General features: G+C 48.8%; 3 non-coding genes and 1 pseudogene across 3 annotated transcripts; all 4 read right to left on the minus strand.

Moving 5' to 3' along the window:
• Positions 1-2,228: 2,228 nt before the first annotated feature.
• On the minus strand, positions 2,229-2,335 carry LOC140071436 (U6 spliceosomal RNA). Its single transcript, XR_011849132.1, has one exon. It is a non-coding gene; the product is annotated as a U6 spliceosomal RNA (small nuclear RNA).
• A 369-nt stretch (positions 2,336-2,704) lies between these two features.
• Positions 2,705-2,811, minus strand: LOC140071437 (U6 spliceosomal RNA). Its single transcript, XR_011849133.1, has one exon. It is a non-coding gene; the product is annotated as a U6 spliceosomal RNA (small nuclear RNA).
• A 368-nt stretch (positions 2,812-3,179) lies between these two features.
• On the minus strand, positions 3,180-3,286 carry LOC140071439 (U6 spliceosomal RNA). The gene has a single exon (XR_011849135.1). It is a non-coding gene; the product is annotated as a U6 spliceosomal RNA (small nuclear RNA).
• A 9,766-nt stretch (positions 3,287-13,052) lies between these two features.
• LOC140071457 (U2 spliceosomal RNA) lies at positions 13,053-13,253 on the minus strand (annotated as a pseudogene).
• Between the last annotated feature and the right edge of the window lie 1,777 nt (positions 13,254-15,030).

Below are 15,030 nucleotides of genomic sequence, written 5' to 3' on the forward strand. Positions count from 1 at the left end.
GCTCTGGTGAAAGCCGGGCCTCCACTTAGACTCCTGTCGCAGGTGTGGGTTTACGTCATCTTCTGTGGTGGTCCAGTGGGTCCACTACCCCTGGTGCCTGACATAGAACATGTCATATGCAATGTTGTAATGTGTATTATATGTGATACATATACTTTTCACAAAAAAGGCCTCACAAAGACCCATTGGTCAAAAAAATTTGGGGGGGGGGATTTTTGTTCCCCATTAAAACTAATATCTTTCTTTGAATTCTATAAAAGTTATAATCAATTGACACTAACAAACAATATTTAAAAATCTACAGACTATAGGACTCTATAGGATATCTATCAATATAGTTATAAGAATAATTGTGACTGTGATACTGGGGTCATTTACTAAGGGCCCGAATCACGTTTTTTCCGTCAGATTACCCGAATATTACCGTTTTGCGCCGATTTTCCCTGAATTGCCCCGGGTTTTTGGCGCACGTGATCGGATTGTGGCGCATTGGCGCCGGCATGCACGCAACGGAAATTGGGATTCGGAAAAACCCGACGGATTAGGAAAAAACGCCGTATTTTTTTGAAAAAAAAGTGTCGCTTGACACGCGCTTATCTGCACCCAGCAACGGATCGTGAACTCCGACGGACTTCAGCGCAGCAGCGACACCTCGTGGACATCGGGCGCACTACCTTAGTGAATCGCCGGAAGACCCGAATCCTCCACAGAGAACGCGCTGCTGGATCACGACAGGACCGGGTAAGTAAAACTGACCCATTGTGTGTACTGTTTTATTGGCATAAGACAGCAATATTTGTATATAGGGAAGTATGGCAGTAATTTATATCCTTCAATTGTGACCGAGAGTAGTATACTATTTGTTATTCCCTTGCAGCACCATTCATCAAGGTTTGAATGGGATGCTTATAATAGTGCTTTTGTGGAGGGATGTTCGTAGACCCTTGCTAGGGTGGTGGAAAGAGGAGAAGAAGTCTGCAATTCACAGGTAAGGATCGTAGTGATGTATTTTCAAACACTAGCTGTCACTAATGAGTGATAGTTGTTCATACACTCAATATTACAGCTGATACTTTGTTGCGATGTTGTTGATTGATGCTAGTATCTAATTGTAACTGGCTATCAAAGTGTATGTCTATGTCTGCGAAATAAAACCTAACTAAACAATAAAGCCATCCCCCATAATGTTTCGCCACATCCATGGCGGCCTCAGGGGTGCCGGGGCTAAGTGTGAGATCTCGCTGTTATGAATGACGTCAGCTTGCCCTAAAACCTCAATCAAGAATGGGTTACTGACCCGCAAAAGGAACTTCAGGATGTGGTGTCTATTGGTTGTTACACCCCTCAATTAGAGGAGTACGCGCATGCGGGGGAACTTACAATCGTTGCGGGTAGATTCCGGCTGCACAAGTTGATAGAGGGATGTCCAGACCAAAGGAGATATACTGCGCATGCGTGAAGTTCTTTGTGCATGCGCCCAAACTTAGAGTTTTTCGTATCTCCTTAGTGTTTTGATTGACAATTTATGTTGTCACCCTATCGACCCGGGTCCAGAGATGTGGAGGGGTCACCATCATAACTCAGTAATAGAAATGTGGGCATCGGAGGGTATCATTTTTTTAAGGTAAGTGATGTAAAATATATGGAAATGTATAGTACTCATTTCTCTATTCTTTGGTGAGACAATCGCTGGCTTTAGAACTACATGAAGACTAGATCATAAGTGGATAAGTAAGTGAGTGTCATAATATTCCAATGTAACAAGTATGGAACAGTATGAAAAAACGTCTATGCACAAGACAACCCCAAGAACCGAAATAGATGTTTGTGTTTTCACATTGGACATTTATTTACAAGAAAGAAGTATAGGTGAAGCCCTCATTTAAACCTTTTGGGTTATCTATCCAACGAGCTTCAAGTTGTAACAATTTTTTTTTATCAATGTTGCCCTTTCGGGGGCTTGGTTTTATTTGATTAATGGCCCAGAATCTTAAGTGGTCCATCCTACCTTCATGGCATAATTTGACATGTTTTGCCAATGAGGTCTCTTTATCAGTAGGAATCGTGCTCAGATGGGAAAATATGCGTCTTCTTAATTCCTGAATTGTTTTTCTGAAATATATCTTAGGGCACGCACATTAGGCTATGTAGATGACACCAGTGCTCTTGCAGTTCAGAACGACACGCAGCAATCCTAGAATCCACGTCATTCCAAAACATGAGCGGAATAAAATATGGAACGCTTCACGAATTTGCGTGTCATCCTTGCGCAGGGGCCATGCTAATCTTCTCTGTATCGTTCCAATTTTAGTATATGTGCTGCCAAAGCAAGTACGGTGGAAGTGAGAGACCGCTGTGGCATACATAGCCCACCACATGTTCTCGTCTCCAAATTGGGGAAAGGGAAGGTGTAAGCTTTTTCTCTCTCTCTGGGCAGAAGGACAGCATTTCACAAGACTTTGCAGGAAGAGATACGGGGATCATAACTTGAACGCAAACTGGAATTTCCAGGAGTCAAATAAAGATGACTCCCACTGCTCCTTTTGTAGCCTACCAAAGTGGAATATATTATGCTAATTAGAACAGGAAGCGTCAAAGTCCCCAAATCTAAGCGGATGTGGACAAGCTGACAAGCCTTCCTGACTGCACAAAGAACGACATGCAGCAATCCTAAAATCCACGTCATTCCAATACATGAGTATAATAAAATATGGAATGCTTAGCGAATTTGCGTGTCATCCTTGCGCAGGGGCCATGCTAATCTTCTCTGTATCGTTCCAATTTTAGTATATGTGCTGCCAAAGCAAGCACAGTGGAGGTGAGAGACTGCTGGGGCATATATAGCCCACCACATGTTCTCGTCTACAAATTGGCGAGAGGGAAGGTGTAAGCCTTTTCTCTCTCTCTGGGCAGAAGGACAGCATTTCACAAGACTTTGCAGGAAGCGAGACGGGATCATGACTTGAACGCAAACTGGAATTTCCAGGAGTCAAATAAAGATGACTTTCACCGCTCCTTTTGTTGCCTACCAAGGTGGAATAAATTATGCTAATTAGAACAGGAAGTGTCAAAGTCCCCAAATCTAGGCGGATGTGGACAAGCTGACAAGCCTTCCTGACTGCACAAAGAACGACACGCAGCAATCCTAGAATCCAAGTCATTCCAAAACATGAGTGGAATAAAATATGGAACGCTTCACGAATTTGCATGTCATCCTTGCGCAGGGGCCATGCTAATCTTCTCTGCATAGTTCCAATTTTAGTATATGTGCTGCCAAAAAAAGCACAGTGGAGGTGAGAGACCGCTGTGGCATATATAGTCCGCCACATGTACACGTCTCCAAATTGGGGAGAGGGAAGGTGTAAACTTTTTCATAGTATCATAGTATATAAGGCTGGAAAAAGACGCAAGTCCATCAAGTCCAACCTTTAAGAATTAAATAAATGTTTTATCCCCATAACCCATGATATTTTTGCTCTCCAGAAAGGCATCCAGGCCTCTCTTGAACATGTACATAGAGTCTGCCATAACAACCTCCTGCGGCAGAGAGTTCCATAGTCTCACTGCTCTTACAGTAAATGTTGATGGTAAAATCGCCTCTCCTCTAGGCCTAGAGGATGCCCCCTTGTCCTGGTCACAGGCCTAGGTATAAAAAGATCTTTGGAGAGATCCTTGTACTGTCCGTTCAGGTATTTGTACACTGTATTGAGGTCTCCCCTCAGTCGTCTTTTTTCTAAACTGAATAATCCCAAATTTTGTAATCTGTCATTGTATTCTAATCCCCCCATTCCGCTAATAATTCTGGTTGCACTCCTCTGCACCCGTTCCAGCTCTACTATATCCTTTTTATACACTGGTGCCCAAAACTGTACACAATATTCCATGTGTGGTCTGACCAGGGATTTGTATAAGAGCAAAACTATGTCTTTATCATGAGAATCTATTCCTCTCTTGATACATCCCATAATTTTATTTGCTTTGGCAGCAGCTGCCTGGCTCTGGTCACTAAAATTACATTTACCATCCACCAATACCCCCAAGTCCTTTTCAGCTCCAGTTTTACCAAGTAATTGACCGTTTAGAACATAATTATACTTTTTGTTTCCATGGCCCAAGTGCATAACTTTACATTTATCTACATTAAATCTCATCAACCATTTCTCTGCCCACTTCCCAAGCTTCCACAAATCCCTCTGTAATGCTAAACTATCGACCTCTGTATTTATTACTTTACACAGCTTAGTATCATCTGTAAATATTGAAACTTGACTGTGTAAACCCACTACAAGGTCATTAATAAAAAAATATTAAAAAGAAGTGGCCCCAATACTGACCCCTGTGGCACTCCACTAGTAACCTCAACCCAATCTGAGAATGTGCCATTAATGACGACCCTCTGTTTTCTATCACTAAGCCAATTACTTACCCAAATACACATATTTTCTCCTATTCCCAGCAGTCTCATTTTATATACCAACCTTTTATGTGGCGCGGTGTCAAATGCCTTTGAAAAGTCCAGATATACAACATCCACAGCGTCCCCCAGATCCAGTCTTGAACTTACCTCCTCGTAGAAACCAATCAGATTAGTCTGACAGGACCGATCTCTCATAAACCCATGCTGACGCTGGGTTATAAGGTTGTGCACAGTGAGATACTCTAGGATAGCATCTCTAACAAACCCCTCAAATATTTTCTCCACCACAGCAGTTAGACTCACAGGTCTGTAGTTTCCAGGATCGCTATTTGATCCTTTTTTGTATATTGGTACCACATTTGCCATGCGCCAGTCCTGTGGAACATAACCAGTCCTCAGTGAATCTTCAAATATTAAAAATAACGGTCTGTCTATCACGGTACATAGTTCATGCAGAACCCAGGGGTGTATGCCATCTGTCCCCGGTGATTTATCTATCTTAGTGCTTGCGAGGCGGCGCCGTAATTCTTCCTGGGTTAAACTGTTGACATTCCAAAAAGAATTTACATTATTCCTCATTGTGTCTTCCACCAGGGGATTTTCCTGGGTAAAGACAGTTGAGAAGGTGACATTCAGTAGACTGGCCCTTTCCTCATCTCCTTCCACCATGACCCCCATGTTATTTCTAAGGGGACCCACACTCTCTGTTTTTAGTTTCATCGTTTTTATCATTTATATACTTTTTCTATCTCTCTCTGGGCAAAAGGACAGCATTTCACAAGACTTTGCAGGAAGCGAGACGGGATCATGACTTGAACGCAAACTGGAATTTCCAGGAGTCAAATAAAGATGACTCCCAACGCACCTTTTGTAGCCTACCAAAGTGGAATAGATTATGCTAATTAGAACAGGAAGTGTCAAAGTCCCCAAATCTAGAGAGAAAGGAGGTAAGTTGTCACAGGCCCGAAGCTTTATTAAAAAATAACAGACACATGAGGGAGGTGGAGGGGGGGGGGGGGGAGAGGATGGTAAGTCTTCTTCCTCCTGGATGCCTCCATCTATGTAGACAGAGGCAAAGTCCCATAACTCCCTAAGTAAAGTCCATGGTCAGATAAAACAAGAAAAACAAAGTCCACAAGAGAAAAATGAAGAAGTGGCTTGTCAGTCCTCTTCTTCTAAGTCCACCCTGCTGTCAAGGGAGGCGTAGTCTCTGAGCTGGCTCAAGACTAGCCGGTGACAGTCCTGGATGGACAAAGTTTCTCTGTGAAGGGTGAGGCGCCTCCTGGCGTACCACAAGACGTCTTTGAAGCAGTTCATAAGACGCCAGGCATCCTGGATGGCCCCCACCGTGTGGGTGCCTTGGAACAGGCCATAAAGTGCAGCGTGGCACGTCAAGGTGTTCGTGGGCACAGAAAGAAGCAGTTCGTGATCCAGAGCTTTCAACAGGCCTCGAGCAAAGGGGCATTCCCAGAACAAGTGCAATGATGTCTCCTCCGCAACGGGACACCACGGGCTGCCATAAATGACCGGGTGGGGAGGCCCCCCTGGATGGCCATCCATGACAGGTCCTTGTGCCAGATGTTAAGCCTTTCACACAACATGTTGGACCACACGGTGTCCATGGTGCTGGTGGTCAGCCCCGGAACACACTCCACAATATCCCAGGCTCTGATGAGTTTGTGGAGAGTTTTAGGCTTTCACAATTCCCAGTTGTAAGGGAAGGAGCTGTTCCACTTGTCCCAACCAAGCCCCCGCCACAAGGGAAGGAGGAAAAAGCGGGACATGGACTTTCCGGCAGAGTCCCTTGGTGTTCGCAGAGTTCTTCAGACCATGTCACACACAAAAGAAATCCAAAGCAAAGTGGGGATGTCGGGGATGCCCTTACCCCCCTTGCAAGGCTCCTCCTATCAGAATACATCAGGTTAACATAGGTACAAAACATTTTCCCCAGACCAAGCTTGCGCAGTACTTTACCCATGAATTAATGCGAGACTCGGTCGAAGGCCTTCTCCTGATCAAGGCTGACCAAGGCTGCGCGGATGCGACGGCTTCTGATGTAATGCACCGTGTCTCTCATGAGGCCTAGACTGTCTTCAATCCTGCGGCCTGGCATGCCGCAGGTCTGATCCAGGTGGATTATCTTCCCTATGACGCCCTTTAGTCTGTTTGCTAGGACCTTTACAAGGATCTTGTAGTCCACGTTGAGGAGCGAGATGGGACGCCAATTCTTCAGGTCACACCTCTCTCCCTTCCGCTTGTACAGGATCGTGATCATTCCTTGCCTCAGTGACGGCGGCATACTGCCCTTAACCACCATCTCCTCAAAGAGCTCCAGCAAGTCCGGGCAGATGAGGTCCCCCAGTGCTACATAGAGCTCTGCTGGGAGACCGTCACTGCCCGGAGTCCTGCCGGGTCTAAAGGATTTAGCGGCAGAGAGCAGCTCGTCCACCGTCAAAGGGGCATCCATTGCAGGACCTGCAGGATCAAGGGGGTTAGTGATACCTGCTAGGAACCTCTCAGCGGCTTCTGTGTCTGTGGTTTTCGGGGCATAGAGGCTGCTGTAGAAGTCGGCGACGACTCCCATCACTGCGTTTTTGCCCCGCTGCATGTTTCCGGCTTTGTCGCGCAGCTCAGTCAGGGGCGTGTGGCCGACGTGGACTTTCCTAAAAAAGAAAGAGTTGCACTTCTCACCCCTCTCCAGGTTGTCCATTTTGGCACAAAAGTCCTCAAAGTGACTTTTAAGACGCTTCTTGGTGTCCTCCAGCTCCTCTCTGACGTCCCAGCGGCAGTGATGGAGGTCTTGCAGTGATCTCAGCTGACGCTGGAGCTCTCTGAAGTCCTTTTTCACTTTGGCCGCCTGCCGCCTGCCTTTGTCCTGAAAGACACTTTAACATACTCCCACCATTCACTGACAGTAGCAAACAAACATTTGTCATTCCTCAAAACCATGTAGGCCTCTCTAAGCTCCTCCTGCACTCCCTCCTGTTCCAGCAAGGCACAGTTCAGTTTCCAGGACCCCGGGCAAGTTGGAAAACCATGGCCCAGGGCGCCCCGAACCTGGACGGCCCTGTGGTCAGAGAAGAAGCAGGGGACCATAGAATACCCACACGGCTTGATCGCTCTAGAGGTGAACACGAAGTCTATCCGGGAACGCAGTGAGCCATCGGGGCGACTCCACTGTAATTCACGGAGCCGCACCCCATGGAACCCACCGCGTCCTTTAAGGATGCTTCAGTTACCATCTCTATGAGCAGTTTGGATGTGACATCAAGCTTGCTCGAGGAGCCGGAGCTGCGCCCGTCTTCCTCTATGGGGCAGTTGAAGTCTCCGGCCATCACTACGGCCCGGGTGGTGGCAAGCTGAGGTCTGAGATTCTGGAAAAGTTCCAGACACTCACCCTTGTCAGGGGATGCGTACACGCTGATTAGCCGCACGGGCTCACCCGCCCAGGAGCCATCTACGACCAGAAGTCGGCCGCAGACTAGCTCCTGGACGGAATCAAGCGTGAAAGCCCTTCCCCTGAGAAGGATGGCGGTGCCTGCAGACTTACAGACACCCTCCTTCCCCCCGGACCAGTAGGACGGGCCGAGACTCCACTGCCTGGCCAGATGTTGGTAGGACCTAGGAGAGGAGAGCACATTCCTGCAACATAAAAACATCACCTGGTTGGGAGGCAAGAAAGGTTAGTACAGTCGAACAACGAAACTTATCTCTAATGCTTCCAACAATTATGGAGAAAATTGTTAGATTCGCCATCATGGAAAAAGAAAAAGAGGGTGGTTAGGTTGTGACGATACAGCCCTAGTGACCTATCCCGTCTGGTGGCTTTGCCTGCTGGAGGATCGGGGATCCTTCTGCCATTTCCAGCATCTCGTCTATCATCGGATTGAGGGGTTCTGGCAGGTCGTGGTAGCCGGGACACTCAGGATAGTAGTCCTCTAGTATCGTCCCGAGTTCTTCTTCCAGAGTCCGGTCTATAGCGGAAGTGGAGGGCTGTTCGTTCTCCACCAGTACTATTTTCCTGGAGGTCTCTGCTACTGGGCTCTCCACCTGCTTCCTCTTCCTTTTCTTCTTTGCCTTTGTCTCAGTGTCTGGATCTGTGGAGACAGAAGAAGAGACAAGGGCTTGGGGGAGGAGGGGGAAGTTCTCCACCATGTAGGCTAGGGGATCAGCAGCGGGGGGAGGGGTTTGGGTTAGTGCCGCTGATTCCTGGGGGTTTGCCTTATGGGCTGGTGGCTGAACTGCTGAGACCCCAACTATGGGGGTGATGGTGGTCTCAGTGGGGGGAAGGGAGGGTTTGGAGTTGGCCTGGGAGGGAGGGAGGGAAGGTGTCACCTTCTTTGTCTTACCCGTCTGCAGTTTTGACACCTTGGCCACATTCCTGGACGTCTGAGTCACCTTCTTTGACGCCTTCTTTTGTTCTGCCGGTTGGTCACTCGACACCTTTGCCTTGGGTTTCTTTGTTGTCTCAGCAGGGGAGCGAGCTTCAAAGCCCTTTCCCGGAGCCGAGGCAGCCACCTCCACCCACGTTTTCCTCCTTTGTGGACAGGTTTTGTAGACATGTCCAGTCAGGCCGCAAAGGTTGCAAGTAGATTTTCTGGGACAATCTTTGGTTTCATGTCCTGTAACCCTGCAATTCTTGCAGGCTTCCTCCTTGCAGGCCTTCATCTGATGACCCATCTTGTCACACCTCCTGCAGGTTTGCAGCATATCCGGATAATAGATAAGGCCGTGGGAGTTGCCCAACATGAATGCTTGGGGCAGGTGTTTGAAACCGTCTTCTGATACAGAATCCTTCTGCAGCAGGACTGTCGCAGCCCACTTGCCCATCCAAAGGTTGTAGCAGTTCAGGACCTTTTTGGGACCCCTCACCACCGTGCAGTACCTTTGGAGGAATGTCTCGATGTCCTTGCCGTGGGTCCGCAGGTTCCACATTGACACGATGATCCTCCTCTCCTCCATCTGTAGCAGGCAGCTGCATAAGAATTTGGAAAAGGGGGAATCCGGCGTCGCAGCTTTCACTGCTTCCCAGTACCTCTTACAGACCGACATGGATATGAAAGTCACATAAAAGATCCCGGCAACCATGGCTTGGATCCCAAAGATCTCGTGGCTCAGGATCCCCTGGTCCAGCAGCATCTTCTTACAGAAGACGTCCTTGGACGTCTGTTTGCTAGGACCTTTACAAGGATCTTGTAGTCCACGTTGAGGAGCGAGATGGGACGCCAATTCTTCAGGTCACACCTCTCTCCCTTCCGCTTGTACAGGATCGTGATCATTCCTTGCCTCAGTGACGGCGGCATACTGCCCTTAACCACCATCTCCTCAAAGAGCTCCAGCAAGTCCGGGCAGATGAGGTCCCCCAGTGCTACATAGAGCTCTGCTGGGAGACCGTCACTGCCCGGAGTCCTGCCGGGTCTAAAGGATTTAGCGGCAGAGAGCAGCTCGTCCACCGTCAAAGGGGCATCCATTGCAGGACCTGCAGGATCAAGGGGGTTAGTGATACCTGCTAGGAACCTCTCAGCGGCTTCTGTGTCTGTGGTTTTCGGGGCGTAGAGGCTGCTGTAGAAGTCGGCGACGACTCCCATCACTGCGTTTTTGCCCCGCTGCATGTTTCCGGCTTTGTCGCGCAGCTCAGTCAGGGGCGTGTGGCCGACGTGGACTTTCCTAAAAAAGAAAGAGTTGCACTTCTCACCCCTCTCCAGGTTGTCCATTTTGGCACAAAAGTCCTCAAAGTGACTTTTAAGACGCTTCTTGGTGTCCTCCAGCTCCTCTCTGACGTCCCAGCGGCAGTGATGGAGGTCTTGCAGTGATCTCAGCTGACGCTGGAGCTCTCTGAAGTCCTTTTTCACTTTGGCCGCCTGCCGCCTGCCTTTGTCCTGAAAGACACTTTAACATACTCCCACCATTCACTGACAGTAGCAAACAAACATTTGTCATTCCTCAAAACCATGTAGGCCTCTCTAAGCTCCTCCTGCACTCCCTCCTGTTCCAGCAAGGCACAGTTCAGTTTCCAGGACCCCGGGCAAGTTGGAAAACCATGGCCCAGGGCGCCCCGAACCTGGACGGCCCTGTGGTCAGAGAAGAAGCAGGGGACCATAGAATACCCACACGGCTTGATCGCTCTAGAGGTGAACACGAAGTCTATCCGGGAACGCAGTGAGCCATCGGGGCGACTCCACTGTAATTCACGGAGCCGCACCCCATGGAACCCACCGCGTCCTTTAAGGATGCTTCAGTTACCATCTCTATGAGCAGTTTGGATGTGACATCAAGCTTGCTCGAGGAGCCGGAGCTGCGCCCGTCTTCCTCTATGGGGCAGTTGAAGTCTCCGGCCATCACTACGGCCCGGGTGGTGGCAAGCTGAGGTCTGAGATTCTGGAAAAGTTCCAGACACTCACCCTTGTCAGGGGATGCGTACACGCTGATTAGCCGCACGGGCTCACCCGCCCAGGAGCCATCTACGACCAGAAGTCGGCCGCAGACTAGCTCCTGGACGGAATCAAGCGTGAAAGCCCTTCCCCTGAGAAGGATGGCGGTGCCTGCAGACTTACAGACACCCTCCTTCCCCCCGGACCAGTAGGACGGGCCGAGACTCCACTGCCTGGCCAGATGTTGGTAGGACCTAGGAGAGGAGAGCACATTCCTGCAACATAAAAACATCACCTGGTTGGGAGGCAAGAAAGGTTAGTACAGTCGAACAACGAAACTTATCTCTAATGCTTCCAACAATTATGGAGAAAATTGTTAGATTCGCCATCATGGAAAAAGAAAAAGAGGGTGGTTAGGTTGTGACGATACAGCCCTAGTGACCTATCCCGTCTGGTGGCTTTGCCTGCTGGAGGATCGGGGATCCTTCTGCCATTTCCAGCATCTCGTCTATCATCGGATTGAGGGGTTCTGGCAGGTCGTGGTAGCCGGGACACTCAGGATAGTAGTCCTCTAGTATCGTCCCGAGTTCTTCTTCCAGAGTCCGGTCTATAGCGGAAGTGGAGGGCTGTTCGTTCTCCACCAGTACTATTTTCCTGGAGGTCTCTGCTACTGGGCTCTCCACCTGCTTCCTCTTCCTTTTCTTCTTTGCCTTTGTCTCAGTGTCTGGATCTGTGGAGACAGAAGAAGAGACAAGGGCTTGGGGGAGGAGGGGGAAGTTCTCCACCATGTAGGCTAGGGGATCAGCAGCGGGGGGAGGGGTTTGGGTTAGTGCCGCTGATTCCTGGGGGTTTGCCTTATGGGCTGGTGGCTGAACTGCTGAGACCCCAACTATGGGGGTGATGGTGGTCTCAGTGGGGGGAAGGGAGGGTTTGGAGTTGGCCTGGGAGGGAGGGAGGGAAGGTGTCACCTTCTTTGTCTTACCCGTCTGCAGTTTTGACACCTTGGCCACATTCCTGGACGTCTGAGTCACCTTCTTTGACGCCTTCTTTTGTTCTGCCGGTTGGTCACTCGACACCTTTGCCTTGGGTTTCTTTGTTGTCTCAGCAGGGGAGCGAGCTTCAAAGCCCTTTCCCGGAGCCGAGGCAGCCACCTCCACCCACGTTTTCCTCCTTTGTGGACAGGTTTTGTAGACATGTCCAGTCAGGCCGCAAAGGTTGCAAGTAGATTTTCTGGGACAATCTTTGGTTTCATGTCCTGTAACCCTGCAATTCTTGCAGGCTTCCTCCTTGCAGGCCTTCATCTGATGACCCATCTTGTCACACCTCCTGCAGGTTTGCAGCATATCCGGATAATAGATAAGGCCGTGGGAGTTGCCCAACATGAATGCTTGGGGCAGGTGTTTGAAACCGTCTTCTGATACAGAATCCTTCTGCAGCAGGACTGTCGCAGCCCACTTGCCCATCCAAAGGTTGTAGCAGTTCAGGACCTTTTTGGGACCCCTCACCACCGTGCAGTACCTTTGGAGGAATGTCTCGATGTCCTTGCCGTGGGTCCGCAGGTTCCACATTGACACGATGATCCTCCTCTCCTCCATCTGTAGCAGGCAGCTGCATAAGAATTTGGAAAAGGGGGAATCCGGCGTCGCAGCTTTCACTGCTTCCCAGTACCTCTTACAGACCGACATGGATATGAAAGTCACATAAAAGATCCCGGCAACCATGGCTTGGATCCCAAAGATCTCGTGGCTCAGGATCCCCTGGTCCAGCAGCATCTTCTTACAGAAGACGTCCTTGGACATGTCCCGCACCCTTCCGTCCACCTCCTTCAGTTTCAGGGCCACCGTATCCCTCATGTAGGGAGGGAGCTTTGGGGGCTCCTGGGTGGCTTCTGAACCCGAGAAGTGGTGGGGGCTTCGGGGTTGGGGACAGCTGCAGGTCCTGGGGTCTGTACCTCGGGTCCTGGGTCTTTAGCCTCCAGTCTTGGGGTTTCAGCCTCGGGTCTTGGGGCTTCCTCCTCCAGTCTTGGGGCTTCCTTGGGGGTCTTCTGCTTCTTACTCCTTGCCTCCTTGCTTGCTGGAGCCATGGCTTCGGCTTGCTTGGGGGGTTAAAGAAGAAAAAGGTTCAGAAATCCTTGAGCAGGGTCCTCAGCAGAGCTTTCCCCAGGGGGAGAAAGCAATGAAGATTTTCCTGCTTGGTCCGGAGGTTACTAGCCGATCGCTAGGAACAAGGTTCCACCGGCAGAAATTCCTTCCAGAAGAAACAAAGAAGAAGTCTTGAAGAAGAAAAGTAATCCCAGAGATAATCCAAGGTTTTTCCAAGAAGCAGCAAGAAAAGCAGCAACTCTTCCAAATCTTTTCAAAAATCCAGGGTTCCTTCTTCAGATCTTCAGTCTTCCAGAGTTCGTAGTCGGATCCAAGGTAGTACAGAGACTACACTTGATCTTAGCCAAAAGGCAGAGAAGGCCGCTAGCTGAGCGCTAAGTCCTGCCTTCTCTCAGTGTGAAATTCCTATGCACCTTGCCCTGTTATGTGTTTTTTATTGGACATGAATAAGACGATATTGGATATCTCCTGAAGTGCTGTTTTTTTCAACATTTAAACATAAAAGATGCATAAGAATGCATAAAAATCTATAAATATATAAATGATGCATAAATTGATAAGTGATTAATAAATAATTCATAAAATACATATGTAGTCATATTCCCCAAGACATGTGTCTATGGAACAGCGATTTCATCACATATGTGCACATATGGGTTATGTGTGTCATTGACACAGCAAGTTAATTACCACCATGGTATTAATTCCTTTAGAAAGGCATTTTGTCATTATTCTTACCAATTATCCTCCTCCCCCTTACATTCTATACTCCTCTCACCCAATATCCTGACTCCCCTGAGATCCATACTCACTCTTCTACAGATTCTAGTAACCAAACGATCAATCCCTCTTGCGATCAACATACCTTCCAAAGGCTTCAGTGCTGACATCTTCAGCGCTGCTGCACAGCTCAGCAACCAGAACATACTGCGCATGTGCCCGACTACGGCGCAGTTCTCGTCCTTCGGACATTTAAACCAGAGAAGCCGGCGGGGAGGCCATACACAGCGCTCCTGCCAGTTTGCTACAAAGGCATCAGTAAGTAGACAACGAATTGAGTTATTTATCTTAAATTACTAGGCCTTGGGGGCGGAGCCTGACCACGCTGCAAGATGGATGCCTGAAAGAGAGCTCCCGAGTGCATGCTGAAACCCACGGCTAAATAGCGGCTCTACAACCCAGAAATGGATAAATCCGGTAAAGAAAGTGGGCGGGAAACGTGTGCCACACCAAAAAGCAGGAAAAATCACGGAGACCTGGAGAAATATCTCCGTAAAAAGCTAATTTCCCCGTTGCCGCGGCCTCGCAAGATGGTGCCGGAACTCCCGCCGGAATCAGACGCGCCAGAAGACTCGGAGGCAGAGAGCCAGGACGCAGATCTGAGAGAGGACAGATCGCCTCCCCTATCCAAGAAAACACTTCAAAAGGTACTGGCACAAGCTCTAGCCCCAGTTTTACAAGAATTAGCGGCTATCAGAGAAGACGTTAGGTCTGTGGGCAGGAGGGTAGAAACCCTAGAAAATAACCAGGCCGTCATTGTGGATTTTAGTGCAGCTTTAGCACACAACATGGCAGTACAAGCGGATGGGCTGAACACAGCCATACTGCAAATAGAAGACCAGGAAAACAGAAACAGGCGCAAGAATGTGCGGATAAAAGGACTACCTGAGGCATATGCATTTGACATGCTGCAGAAAACTGCTAAACAGATATTCTCTCGCTTTGTCACCGAAGAACGGGCTAACAACATCATCATAGAGAGGATACACAGATCCCTGCGGCCTCTACCTAAAGCAGATGAACCGCCGAGAGATATAATATGCGGATTATTAAGTTACCAAGACACAGCTGCAATACTTAAAGCTGCCAAAGAAATTAAAGAGCTGGAATATGAGGAGAACAAAATCTCCCTATACCAAGATATTGCTCCCTCCACACTTTATAAGGCGCCTTCTTCGCCCACTAACAGACCACCTAAAAAACCACAATATCATGTATAGATGGCTTTTCCCCTTTGGACTGAGCTTCTCCACACAAGGGAAGAGATGTGTAATAAAGACCCCCGCAGATCCACAAAGAGCCTGGGATATCTTGGACATTAGCCCACTACCAATCACCTCCTGGATGCCAGTCCAAGAAC

The sequence above is a fragment of the Engystomops pustulosus genome, chromosome 7, assembly GCF_040894005.1.
Source record: "Engystomops pustulosus chromosome 7, aEngPut4.maternal, whole genome shotgun sequence".
Lineage (NCBI taxonomy): Eukaryota > Metazoa > Chordata > Amphibia > Anura > Leptodactylidae > Engystomops > Engystomops pustulosus.